Raw genomic sequence first — 12,664 nt, forward strand, 5'->3', positions numbered from 1 at the left:
GCCCTCCTCTGGACCCTCTCCAACAGGTCCATGTCTTTCCTGTGCTGAGGGCTCCAGAGCTGGGTGCAGTACTCCAGGTGGGGTGTCACCAGAGCAGAGGGGCAGAATCACCTCCCTCGACCTGCTGGCCACACTTTTGACGCAGACTAGGATACAGTTGGCCTTCTGGGCTGCGAGCACACATTGTGGGCTCATGTCCAGCTTTTCATCCATCAGTACCCCCAAATCTTTCTCAGCAGGGCTGACTCTCAATCCCTTCATCCCCCAGCCTGTACTGGTACTGGGGGTCGCCCTGACCCAGGTGCAGGACCCTGCACTTGACCTTGTTGAACCTCATGAGGTTCACACAGGCCCATTCCTCAAGCTTGTCCAGATCCCTCTGGATGGCAACCCGTCCCTTAGGCGTGTCAACCACTTGGTGTCATCTGCAAATTTGCTGAGGGCACATTCAATCCCACTATGTCATTGATGAAGATATTAAACAACAGTGGTTCCAGTATGAACCTGAGGGACACCGCTCATCACCAATCTCAATCTGGACACTGAGCCATTGACCACTACCCTCTGGATGTGACCATCCAACCAATTCCTCACCCACCAAACAGTCCACCCATATCTCCAATTTAGAGAGAAGGATGTTGTGGGGGCCATGTCAAACGCCTTGCAGAAGTCCAGATAGTTGACATCAGTAGCTCTTCCCTTCTCCACTGATGTGGTCACTCCATCATAAAAGGCCACTAGGTTGGTCAGGCAGGACTTGCCCTTAGTGAAGCCATGCTGGCTGTCTTGAATCACTTCCTTGTCCATGTGCCTTAGCATAGGTTCTAGGAGGATCTGCTCTATGATCTTGCCAGGCACAGAGGTGAGGCTGACAGGTCAGTAGTTCCCAGGGTCCTCCTTGCTACCTTTTTTAAAAATGGGTGCAATGTTTCTCTTTTTCCAGTCTCCAGTCACTTCACCTGACTGCCATGACTTCTCAAATATCATGGAAAAGTCTTTGTTCAGCTGCAAATAGCAAGTTATCCTTTTATTTCTTTAATTTACATTCATCTATTTCAAGCATCTGCAGCACATCCTTCACTGAAAACACTAGAGTTGGAGACCTCCTGTTATTCCATACTCTTTCTATGCAGTTTCTTCCCTTGGTTTGTTTGCTAGTGCATATTCATTAGTGTTTAGACATTATTTTCCAATTCTATCCTCCAAATTATATTTAGACATTTGTTAACTTTATAAAATTACTTAAGTGCCTTATTTTGCTATTCACGTGACCTGAATTTTGTTCTCCTGGACTGTTTTTACAGTAAGTTGCACAGGTCAAGAACACTGTCAAAAACACAGTGAAATAAAGCACTAAAAATGAGATCTAAGACAAGGAGTAGAGCAGGAACAAAATAATGGGATAGGGAGTTGCACAAAATAGAACTGAAAAGACTGGAAGTTTTTCCTGGCAAAAAGAAGGAATAAATGCAAATGAATTTCATCACCCCTACACAGTTGCTTAGAATTATGAAGTTACTCACAAGTTATGTCCTTGCCAATGTAAAACATGCCTATTCTTGAAAAATACTTTTGTGTGATGTTACAGTACTTGGTTCAATGCTTCTGAATTGCAAAGCTCACAGGGAAGTTCTGGTCTCTTCTGGATCCTAAAAACAAGGTCAGGAAAAAAAAAAAACAAACACAAAGCTTCCCTGATCAATAGTTAAAAAAGAACACTTAAATTCCATTGATTAACATAGAACACTTTATTAAAGAGTCCCTTTTATGATACTGCTAATGTGCGTGATTACTCAATAAAAATGAGCATAAACCTAACAGTCACCCTAGCAGACTAATTTTTTCTGAAACCCATGCCAGCCCCGTTATTCCTCTTTCTATAGCTTGACTAAACTGGTTTTAAAAAATAGCTCAACTAAACTGGTTTTAAATAATTTAGCTGATATCATCCTCATTCCCTCAGAGACTGTTCTGCAGCTCAATGCAGTTAGTTGCTAGGGAAATATCCTTGCACTGTTCTATGGTACTCTTCTTCCTTGGTCATCAAACCCTCTAAAAAGTCTTTTTCAAGTTGTCAGGTCCTTCAACTTCTTCACCTAAATCTATGTATAATTTGTAGTTTAAAGTGATTTGATTGTAAAATAATGCATAATTTATTGCTAGAACCATAGAAACCAGAGCTACAAAGAATCTCACATGATCTAGTCCATCTTCATGCCCTTTGGCACAGTCACACTCACAAGAAACCTCTGTTTAACCTTAAAACCCTTGCAGGGTAAAGGTTCCACAAAATTCTTTGTCAATTTATTCCATTACTTATCATCACTAACACCTAACTTAAATGTCCACTGATGAAATAACACCTTTGTTTGTTTTATAAATTGTAATAAATTTACATATCCTTCCTCTTTGCAGCTACTTTTCATGTATTTCCAGATTTGTGTATTATCAGGTATCTTCTATAGACCAACTGCCCTCTGCCTCCTGTCTCATACTATATGTTCTTTCCAGTTGTTTTCTAGATCCCCACTTAACTCTTACTGCTTTCCCTGCTCTGACTCTCCAGATGCTTTCCAACCTTTTTCAAAAGAAGTGCTAAAACCTTGATGCAGTGCTACATGTAAAGTCTTATTGGCACTAAACAGCACAGAAGCATGTGTTTGCAGATACCATGTCTATTCATAGGTGTACAGTGAGGCAAACGTTATATAACACGACATTGTTCATCCATGTCATGTCATTGGTTGTATCCAGCAGCATGCAGAACTTCAAACAGAATTACTTTCATTTTTTTTGAGACAGTCTTCCAATTTGCCAAGACAACTCTTAATTCTCATCCTGTTCCAGTGTTTCTGCAGCCTTCCTGAGCTGGTATCAGGTGATACTTACATTGCATTACATCATCCAAATTGCTAACACAAGGGGAATTGCACACAGGGCAGACCATTGCATATAAACCATACTTCAACACATGATTTTCTAGTTAATTTTACACCCACCTAGTAGTTTAATCAATGCCATACTTCCATTGCTTATTTTTAGAATACTGTGCAAGACAGCAGCAAAGGCCACACTGGTTTCACACACAGCCCAATTCATATGGTTTCTCCCTTATATACACAATTCATATCCCTTTATTCAGACTAATTCACTATTACTATCATAGCAAATCCATACAGCCTTGTTACTTACCTGTAACTTTTCCAGGCTTTCATAGCACTTTTTTTTGAAATTTAAGCTGCCTGGCTTATATAAAACCTTGGCTCCTTCACCACCAAAAAAACCGTATTTACCCCTTTCTGATCCACTGCAATGTCATAGAATCAAGAGTATGTCAAGTTGGAAAGGACCCATAGGGATCACCAAGTCCAACTCCCTGCTCCTTACAGGGCTACCTAAAATTAAACCGTATGATTCAGAGCATCATCCAGATGCTCCTTGAACTCTGATAGGCTTGGTGCCATGACCAAGCACCCTGGGGAGCCTGTTCCAGTGACCAACCACCCTCCCAGTGAAGAGGCTTTCCCTAATGTCCATTCTGAACTTCCCAACACAGCTTCATTCCATTTCCTCACATCACTGGTCACCAGAGAAAGGAGATCAGCACCTCCCTCTCTGCTGCCCACCTTGAGGAAGTTGTAGACTGCGATGAGGTCACTCCTCAGCCTTTTCTACTCCAAGCTGAACAAAGCAAGTGACCTCAGCCACTCCTCCCAAGTCTTGCCCTCAAGGCCTTTCACCATCTTGGTCACCCTTTGCTGGACACACTCTAATAGTCTGATGTCCTTCTATTGAGGCACCCAAAACTGCACACAGTACTTAAGGTGGGCCCACACCAGTGCAGAGTGGGACAGTCACCTCCCTTGAGCTGCTAGCTGTGCTGTGCTTGATGCACCCGAGGACACAGCTGGCCCTTTTTGCTGCCAGGTCACACTGACTCCTGTTGAACTTGCCATGAACCCAAACCCCCAAATTTCTTTCTGCAGGGCTACTCTCCAGCCTCTTGTCCCCCATTTTCGATGTATAACCAGGATTACCCAATTCCAGGTAGAGAATCCTGCACTTGATCTTGTTACATTTCTTACAGCTGGTGATTGCCCAGCTCTCTAGTCTATCCAGATCTCTTTGTAAGACCTCGCCCATTCTGCCATTACCTGAGATACCAGAGCATCATCCCAACAAAATAAGCAGAACTTATTATGAACAAGGACATTAAATTTGTATAAGTCCATTTCCTCCTAATTTTTATCCCTCTAATGTGCATACTGCATTGTGAAGTTTTGCCAATTTTCCACTTTGACTCTCCTCCTCTTTCAGTGTTATGTATTAATTCATGTTTTCCTTTGACTATTCTCGTTATTTTTTCTTGATCAAATTTCAAGACAACTAAACTGGTATTATTTCTTGAGGTTTGGTGTTAGAAGGGCCATTAACAAATTACACCTTTTAAACCCAGAACTTAAATATATCTTCCTCTTTATAGAGCCTATTTGAAATTATTAATACTTGTTAAGATCTGTATTTATAATCTATTATAAAAACTTGAACTAAAATAACAAGTATAAGAAATATGCGCTTATTGCCACAGCTAAGCCAGAGAGCTATGGAGACAACTTGCTCAGATCCTAAGATCAGATAACAGCTTCTGCTTTAATATATCAAAAAATTCCTGTTGAGCTCCTGCTGCGTAAGAAATATTACACTTCTGTTTATTCAGTTATTAACTTGTTCATCTAAAGAAATAAAGCGGAAAGTGGAAAGCAAATCCTTATATTCATCTTCAAATAACTGAAAAAGGAAAAAAGTGATGCCTGATGAGTCTTAGTAGTCCCAAAAATCCTAAATACCATCAGAATCAGAAATAATTTTGGCAAATTATTTACTTACAAACAGTAATTCCTTTCTTAAATAAGGCAAATGGGCTTTGTTTTTCCATTTAAAAATATTGTTAAAGTTATCATGAAGCCTAACTGGATATTTATTTCTTCAACTTTTTCATCCAAACACTGCTTCACATGATGTTGATTTAAACAAGTACTAAAAAATGTATTATTCATCCTTTATAGTATCATCAGTCATAGCAATGTGTTAAAAAAATGACTAAATTAACATTTAAGCTCTGTCGTTATTTGAATAAAGACAAAAAGTACCAAGTTATGCTGATTCAAATCACCATTTTTCCCTCTGAAAAAAAACCACACTCAAAGCTAGATTTAAGTTATTTCAGGTTCATCAGATCTAGGTGCTAGCCACACCTTTTCATGTACTACAGGATATAAATGGTACTACAGATTCTCTGCCAAGTCACTGAAAGACTTAACAAGTGCAGACACTCACTACCATCTTGCACTGCTCTGTGAACCGTATCTGAAATACCTAACTGAAGCCTATGATGTCTAATGAATCCTTTTCAGAAAGGATCACATCTGCCCATACTTAAGCCTGCTAAATGTAACTAGCTGCATTAGCAAAACTTCTTGAGTTAATGAAACTAAGACTTTTTGACCAGAGCTGGCTCATGTCCAACCAGCTTGCAGGGCAAGCTAAGCTTCCTCACATGTGTCTACAAGTTTGTAGTGTCATATTAGATTGAACATGAAAGACAAAATTGCCCCACGAGTTACTTTTGAGGATAATCCTAAACCCTACTGCTGCAGACTGACAACAGCAGGGAATCTATGTAATGCTCAAAATAATTACAGATTTTATTTTTTTTAAATGCAAGGTAGAGACTCCAGATAGAAAACAAAAAGTATAGAAGAGAAGCAAACCAGAACACAGTTGGCCTTAGGACCACAAGGATGCAGCCACAATACTGGCCAACAAGACATAATACAGAGATACATAGTTTTCTTGAAACTACTAGAAATGAGTAATTTATTCACTGAGACATCAGAAGAAGGTTCAAAACATAATTTCTAAGATTGTTCCAATGAACAAAATGTAAACTATACCCAGTCTATAGAACTAATCCAATGATGAAACAACAAAAGTTAAAATAGTAAATCATGTATAAATCCAATATTAGGAATATTCGCTAACCTTGGTTTACCACTGAAAGCATTCCCAGACTAAGTTTGTTAACATTCATGAACATCCTAATAAAGATTAAGTCACAATTGGGGAAAAACACACTTTGTTTTTCCTTTACTGCATTTCTGCTTGCCTAACAAAGATGTACTAAGAAACACTGAATGATATCCATTTCCCAGTGCCAAGACTAAGAAACCCAGATGGATGGATGGAGACACCAATGCAGACTGGAGCAACTCCACAGCAATTACCACTTTCTCCAAAGTGGAAGAGAGTGCTTTTATGTAGCCCACATGCAGCTTCTCCTAATTATGCCCACAGCTGTTAAGCAGAACTTCCTGTTCCCCAGCAAGGTGACCCTGCCAAACCCACTGTGAAAGGAACAACATTTGTTCCTTTAAGAAAAAGTTCAAGATACTGAGGGGAAAAAAAAAATAATCCAGAGACCACTAAGTCAGTGAAAGGACTCCCATTTCTATCACTGAGTCTTGGATCAAAACACCAAGAACAACCTCTACCTCCATATGCAAACCATGCTTTTATAATTGATGTAGTGTGAATGTAAGAAAAACATCTCTAGCTACAGTCAAAGATTTAACTATTTCTTTAATAAAGTGTTTTCTTCCTATTTTAATTTTCTTTGGCAGTTGAAACTTTTGCAAGACAGAAGGCATCCAAAAGAAAGCAGCATTGGCAGTACCTTCCATTTTTTTTTGCATATTTAGGAAGTCACAGAGGAAAAAAAAAAATCAGCATTCTGTATACATCTTAGCATGAAAATCGGAACATTTTGTGTCAGGGCTACATCCTTTAATGCAAACAAAATTAATCATCATTTAAATTCTTACCTCAAAATCTTTTGTAGTAATAATCAGAACCTAAGAACAACTATGTCACTGTCAACTTGTTGCCTAAAGACCAAAGGAAGTTAATCCGTCAGGCAGTGTTTCCAAAAATACCCAATATAGTACTAAGCATTTGGTGGAAGAAATGAAAGATGTGCTGCATTGCAAAAGAGCCATCACCTCCAGAATATGAAATACTGAATATAGCACAGTGAAAAATTAGAGAGAAACAAACAATACCAGGACAAAACACAGAGCAAACCAGCATTCAAAAGCATGCTGTATTAGGGTGTCAAACCGAATGTGAAATGACGTTCTATTACATACTATTGTCATAATGGTTCAATATTTTATATTTTCATAATTTTTCACTTTCATTATAAATGCAAACATGTTATCACTCACATGGAATTAATCCCTACTTTTAAATTAATAGCATCTGCCCTTTCATCCCTGTAACATACAATTCAGGAATGCTGCATCCAAGCAAGCCCAAAATCTTAAGCAATATTGTATGCAACAATGAACAGAACTTTTTCAGGAAAAGCAGATGAGAGAAATGGGGAATACAGTCTCATTCATTTGCATAATTAACTTTTATATAATGTACTTTGGATCAAAACAGTTTCTGTTAATGATATTTTAACACAACACATCTCAACTCTTCCAGTTTACTAACACACTGTTGAACTAGTTTTCTTGTGTATGTAGATGTGTTTCAAAGGCAGAGGAAAAGAATGCACACAAAACTCCTGAAAAATGGGCAGGAAGGGAAGTAGAAAAGGCAAAAAACCATACTAGCAGTTTGCACAACATTTTCTAGTGTTAATTCATCCATCAAAAGCATTCTCTTTTTCTCTCAAGAAATTTCTCTTCTCATTCTCTCAAGTAAATTTTCCTCCAGAAATCTGAAGGAACGCTCTCTCCATACACAATTTCTGAAAGGAAATCATACCTCTCCTAGAAGAATGCTAAATTGTATGTACGGATTCATGTATAATAATAATCCTAAAGACAGGAGAAATGAAGAAAAATGTGTAGCACTGAGGACAAGATGAAGAGACAGTGGAAATAAAGGAGAATCTAATCTCCCCAGTTATGCTCATTCTATGGAAGTCTTTACACAATTGAAAATCCTGAACACACTATCAACACTGAACAAAACTGTCATGTACCCCCATGTCTCTTCTCAAACCAAGCACAAATGGTCCTAAGCTGTTTATTATCCGTGCTTTAGTATTTGAACCAAGTTAGCATTGCTTTAAAACATCAAGTTAAAAAAACCAAACCCTCACCAAAATACTCAAAATTTAAGACATGAGTGCATTCTTCTTCTAAGCACAGAGACTAAGGAAAACAAGTCGAAACAAAGTACTTCCAAAATACTTATGCACTATTTAACGATACATAGCAATATCTTTAAAGGTCAAGTATGTACAAAGCTTGAAACAACCACTATTACATGTACTACAGCATTTCAGAAGGAACTAACTAGACCACATTTTTTATTTAATATCTTGAATCTAGACCAAAAAAACCCAGCTTTTTGACATACAAGTACATGAGACCTTGGTTTGACATACAAGTACGCAACAACTGGAGTTGCCAATTCTAGTTTTCCATCCGTCTAACTTCGCCCACTGCCCTGCTACTGAAGCAGAAATAGTTGAACTACGAACACAGATGCTTCTCAGCTCTCAATTGTCAGTCCAATATTTTTCATCCAGTCCAGTATTTTTTAGGCAAAGTTATATGAACACAATAACAAAGGGCAGTAACTGCTTCAGTTACCTGAAGCTAACCTGTTTCCCTATGTAAACGGGAAGTTTTCCAACAGAATGATTTTACTGCTTTACAGAACTATCCTTTCCATTATGGTATTTCATAGGTGCTAATTGGTTGTGGTTCTATTTTAAAAGACAAGCCTGTGGTGAACGGCTTAGTGGTGACTGGTCTTACTTATCTGGTGAACTTTTACCACCAGTACCAATGGAATCAGGACTTTTCTGGTTCTAATCTTCAGTAAACCTGATTTATCCTACATCAACCACTATTTTTATGAAGAGAGAGATGAAAGAATATTGCTATATATTCATTAAATATTTGTAATAGAATTCTGGCTATGCTTCTTGTTGCAAGCTGTCTGCTACTTACACTGAGCATACACCAAAACTTTCTTTCTGGAAATGATAAAATTTACTGATTTAGCTTCCTGGACATTTGCCTGAAGAAAGTGCTGGTGATCGGGATCACAAAGCACAGTTTTAGAAAGATATTTAGAACAAGAACTCTACTTGAGGGGGAGAGCTTTTTTCCCCCAGAAGTGTTGCTGAGTACCTGAGAAGATACATAAGTCTGAATTTAACAAAAAAGAAGTTGGACTTTTTTAGAATTAGATGCAAGTCCTAGCATATGACTTAATGAAGTGTATTTTAATATGGTATTATGCACAGCACATTAGAGCATATAACCTATTTTAAGACATTTCTGCAGAAAACCATCATAGTCAAATGCAATGACTGGCATTCCTACAGTTGCAGAAGGGAAAGATAACACTGGAAAAAAATTGAATTATACGGCATTTTTATATAGTCTTATCACATCAGTTTCATTCTTATTACAGTCATCCACGTATTTGACAAATTTCATAGACAAATTTCATAAAAAAGTCCAGTCTCAGTAGAAGAAAACAGAAATGGGAACCCTTAAAAATTCAGAGAACAGATAAGCCAGGTGCCTAGGTATTTCCTAACTACACCACAAATGCACATATGACTAGTCCATACCTGGCCATCTAAAAAACTTTGAGTGGATGGGGTTTTTTTTTGTTGTTTTAAATTAGAACTGAAGAAACACATATTTTATAATTAAACTGTCTATATAAGAGAAATATCTCTCTATATATATACTTCTAGGTATTTCTCTAATCACAAACTATAAAGACTACCACTTACATATTTAAAAACCTTAGTCTTAAGAAAGAGGAAAATTCCTCTGTGCAGACACATGAGCTTGCAAGGGATTCTTAACATTACTGAAATTGAAAGACAGACACATAGAAGTTCAACTCTCAAAAAATCCCAGCACCCACCACAACAAAAATCCAAATCCACATCCCACACTAATCAAGATATTTCTTCTGAGCAGAATAGCAAGTAAACAATAGACAAAAGGTACGGTATACTGGGGTTACATTAAGGACAGCTGTTAATACTAGTATTGAACAAAAATGCAGCCATATATTTTAACTTCATAGTAAAACCGTATACTTCAAATATCAAAGGCTATGATTTTTTAAATCCAAAATTATTTTCCTGACTTAACTAAAAGAAGAATTATTACAATTTGTAACCAATATACAACTGTGAGAATAAGAATGAAAATTTTAAAAACCTTTGGAGAAAAAAAAATGCTGTTTAAACCATTCTTGTTTGAGGTAACAACGTATCTAAGACTGGGAATGGAAAGAATGTAAATAACAGTTCCTTTTAGTAAGTGGACCTAAATCATTATGACAGTTTGATAGCCTTAAAACTGATGCCTACATAAAACTCACGAACAAGCCTAACAATTTCTTTTGTTGCATTAGATACTATTTATTAGTAGTAACTAAGAAATTTTCAGAATATAGCATAAAAAATAGAATTGCAGTTCAGGAATACCAAAATGCAGAATAAGCAGAAATCCAGTATCTTTATGGTGGCTTTAGATAAACCATGTATGGAATTATAGAAGAGTTAACTACTGAGCTTAAATTCAATGCATGTCTTAACACAAATTAGTTTTCAGTTGTGGACAACAACTGATACAAGGAAATTCTGTATTATGCCACTGATTCTTTTAATAGCTTAGTAGGATACTAACACAGTAATTTCTAAGAATGGATCAACATTCCAAATCTGTAACGGTACATTTTGTGGCCTAAACACCCTAATAAATGCATTTGTCCAACTAAGGGCGGGGAGCCTAAATTACTGCAATACTTTTTTGTCCGAGTTACAGAGCAGCTGTGATGATTTAAATGTCTTAGGGGGCAAGGGGGGGGATTAATAAGGAAAGAGTGCCCTAAATTTTCATTGTGGTACCTGTTTTTACATCCAATTAGCTACCTAATTCAAATTCTTTTATGTAATTTTTAGTCATGTTAAGTACTTGTTTCATCATCCATGTAATTGCAAGCAACTGTGAATGTCATGCTTTAGGGAAAAATGTATTTCGTTCAAAGGACAGTGCTCATTCAAGCTAATTATTTTTCAGACTGACAGAAAAGAATACCCTAATTTCTCATTAGCACATTAAATTTCATCTCATACTTTTTGTCACTAAAACAGGTATGATCAATTACACGTTCTACATTACGTTCTTTGTGAAATAAGGCACCTGCCTATAGGCAAGCTTAAGCTTTAAGCATCTTGTTTAACGAAATATTTTAAGAGTTTAGCTCTAAAGTCTTGCTTTTGCAAACTAAAGTGCTCCAGGAGGTAGGGGAAAGAGGTGCAAAATTAAAGCACTCCTGTGAAACCACTGAAAACACCACCTATATGTATTTCATCACAGCAGACTATACAGGAAACTATACAATGATACATTTTACCACTTCACTTATCTGTGAGGCTTAAAAACTATAACTAGCACTGAAAACAGACACTACTAAAGTCTTAAGAAATGCTGCTGTCTCAAACTGAAGTTAAAAATGTGACTTGGTATGCCACCGTTATCTACCAGTGAGATATATTTAGTTAGAGATGCTATTTAAATTCTATCTCATGTTTCAACAAAGGGAATTCTCCAAAGAAGAAAATATTCCCTCTTATAGTTGAAAACTTACCGTTGTCCAAAAGCAACACACAGTTTGCAATCATTTCTAGAACAAATATATTACAATAATCTTGCTGTAGAAAATGTTTTGGTGGTTTTCGTTTGGGTTTTTTTTTTTTTTTTTTGAAGTCTCTAGCTTCACAATGTTGAGGAACAGTTCTGTTGGACAGAACTATGCTTAGAGAACAAGAGTTATCACAAAAATGAAGACAACTAGAAAAAAAAAAATCACTTAAAAACCCCTTAATCTCCCTGGAAGTTTGCACTTCTGCCTCCCAGGTGGCTTTCACAATAGATGCAAACTTAATAAAGCAAAAAGCTGTTTTTGTTTTAAAAAAATATGTTAATGAATTTTTCAAACTGGAAAAGCCTTTTCCTACCACAATCTTGCCTAATCTGCGGTCTTTTTAGTACCATCTTCCAGATAACATGATATGTTCTTCACAATAAAAAATTGGATCACAGAAGGTGTGAAAGTGATGATGATTTGTCAAGATATTCATTTTCATATTTTGCCTGGTGTTTCTCTGACAGCCATAACACAGTGATATAAATTAATTTTCTGAGTGGAGATTTATGAATGGTGATCCACATTTTAACAGCTGCAGTTACAAGTAGATGCTTCTGTATCTTTTTCCTAATGAATGCTTCCTTGCACCCAGGAAAATAGAATACCAAGATCGTAAAAAAGGAAAATGACATTGATAAAGATACTCAGTCAGGTTATCATCGTTAAGATTAATGTTACAGCTTCAAACTAAAGAAATCTGAAAGGTTTCTTTTAAGTTAAGGAGTTCGTAAAGCCTTTGGCTGAATTCCCAAAAGAATCCATATTGACATGCAACAGATTAGAGAGGAAGCAATGTTTGATATGAAAAACTATCTCACTACCAGACAAGATATGCTATGTTCATTCCTGCCTTTTATAAAACTTCAAGATAAAAATTTTGCATAATGGTGTGGTGTAA

General features: G+C 36.9%; 1 protein-coding gene across 1 annotated transcript in view; it reads right to left on the reverse strand.

Moving 5' to 3' along the window:
• The window catches only part of RHBDD1 (rhomboid domain containing 1), a 42,343-nt gene that overhangs the window by 10,675 nt on the left and 19,004 nt on the right, over window positions 1–12,664 (reverse strand). The window lies entirely within an intron of this gene.

Source organism: Phaethon lepturus, unplaced genomic scaffold (genome assembly GCF_000687285.1).
Source record: "Phaethon lepturus isolate BGI_N335 unplaced genomic scaffold, ASM68728v1 scaffold5302, whole genome shotgun sequence".
In the NCBI taxonomy this organism is placed as follows: Eukaryota; Metazoa; Chordata; class Aves; order Phaethontiformes; family Phaethontidae; genus Phaethon; species Phaethon lepturus.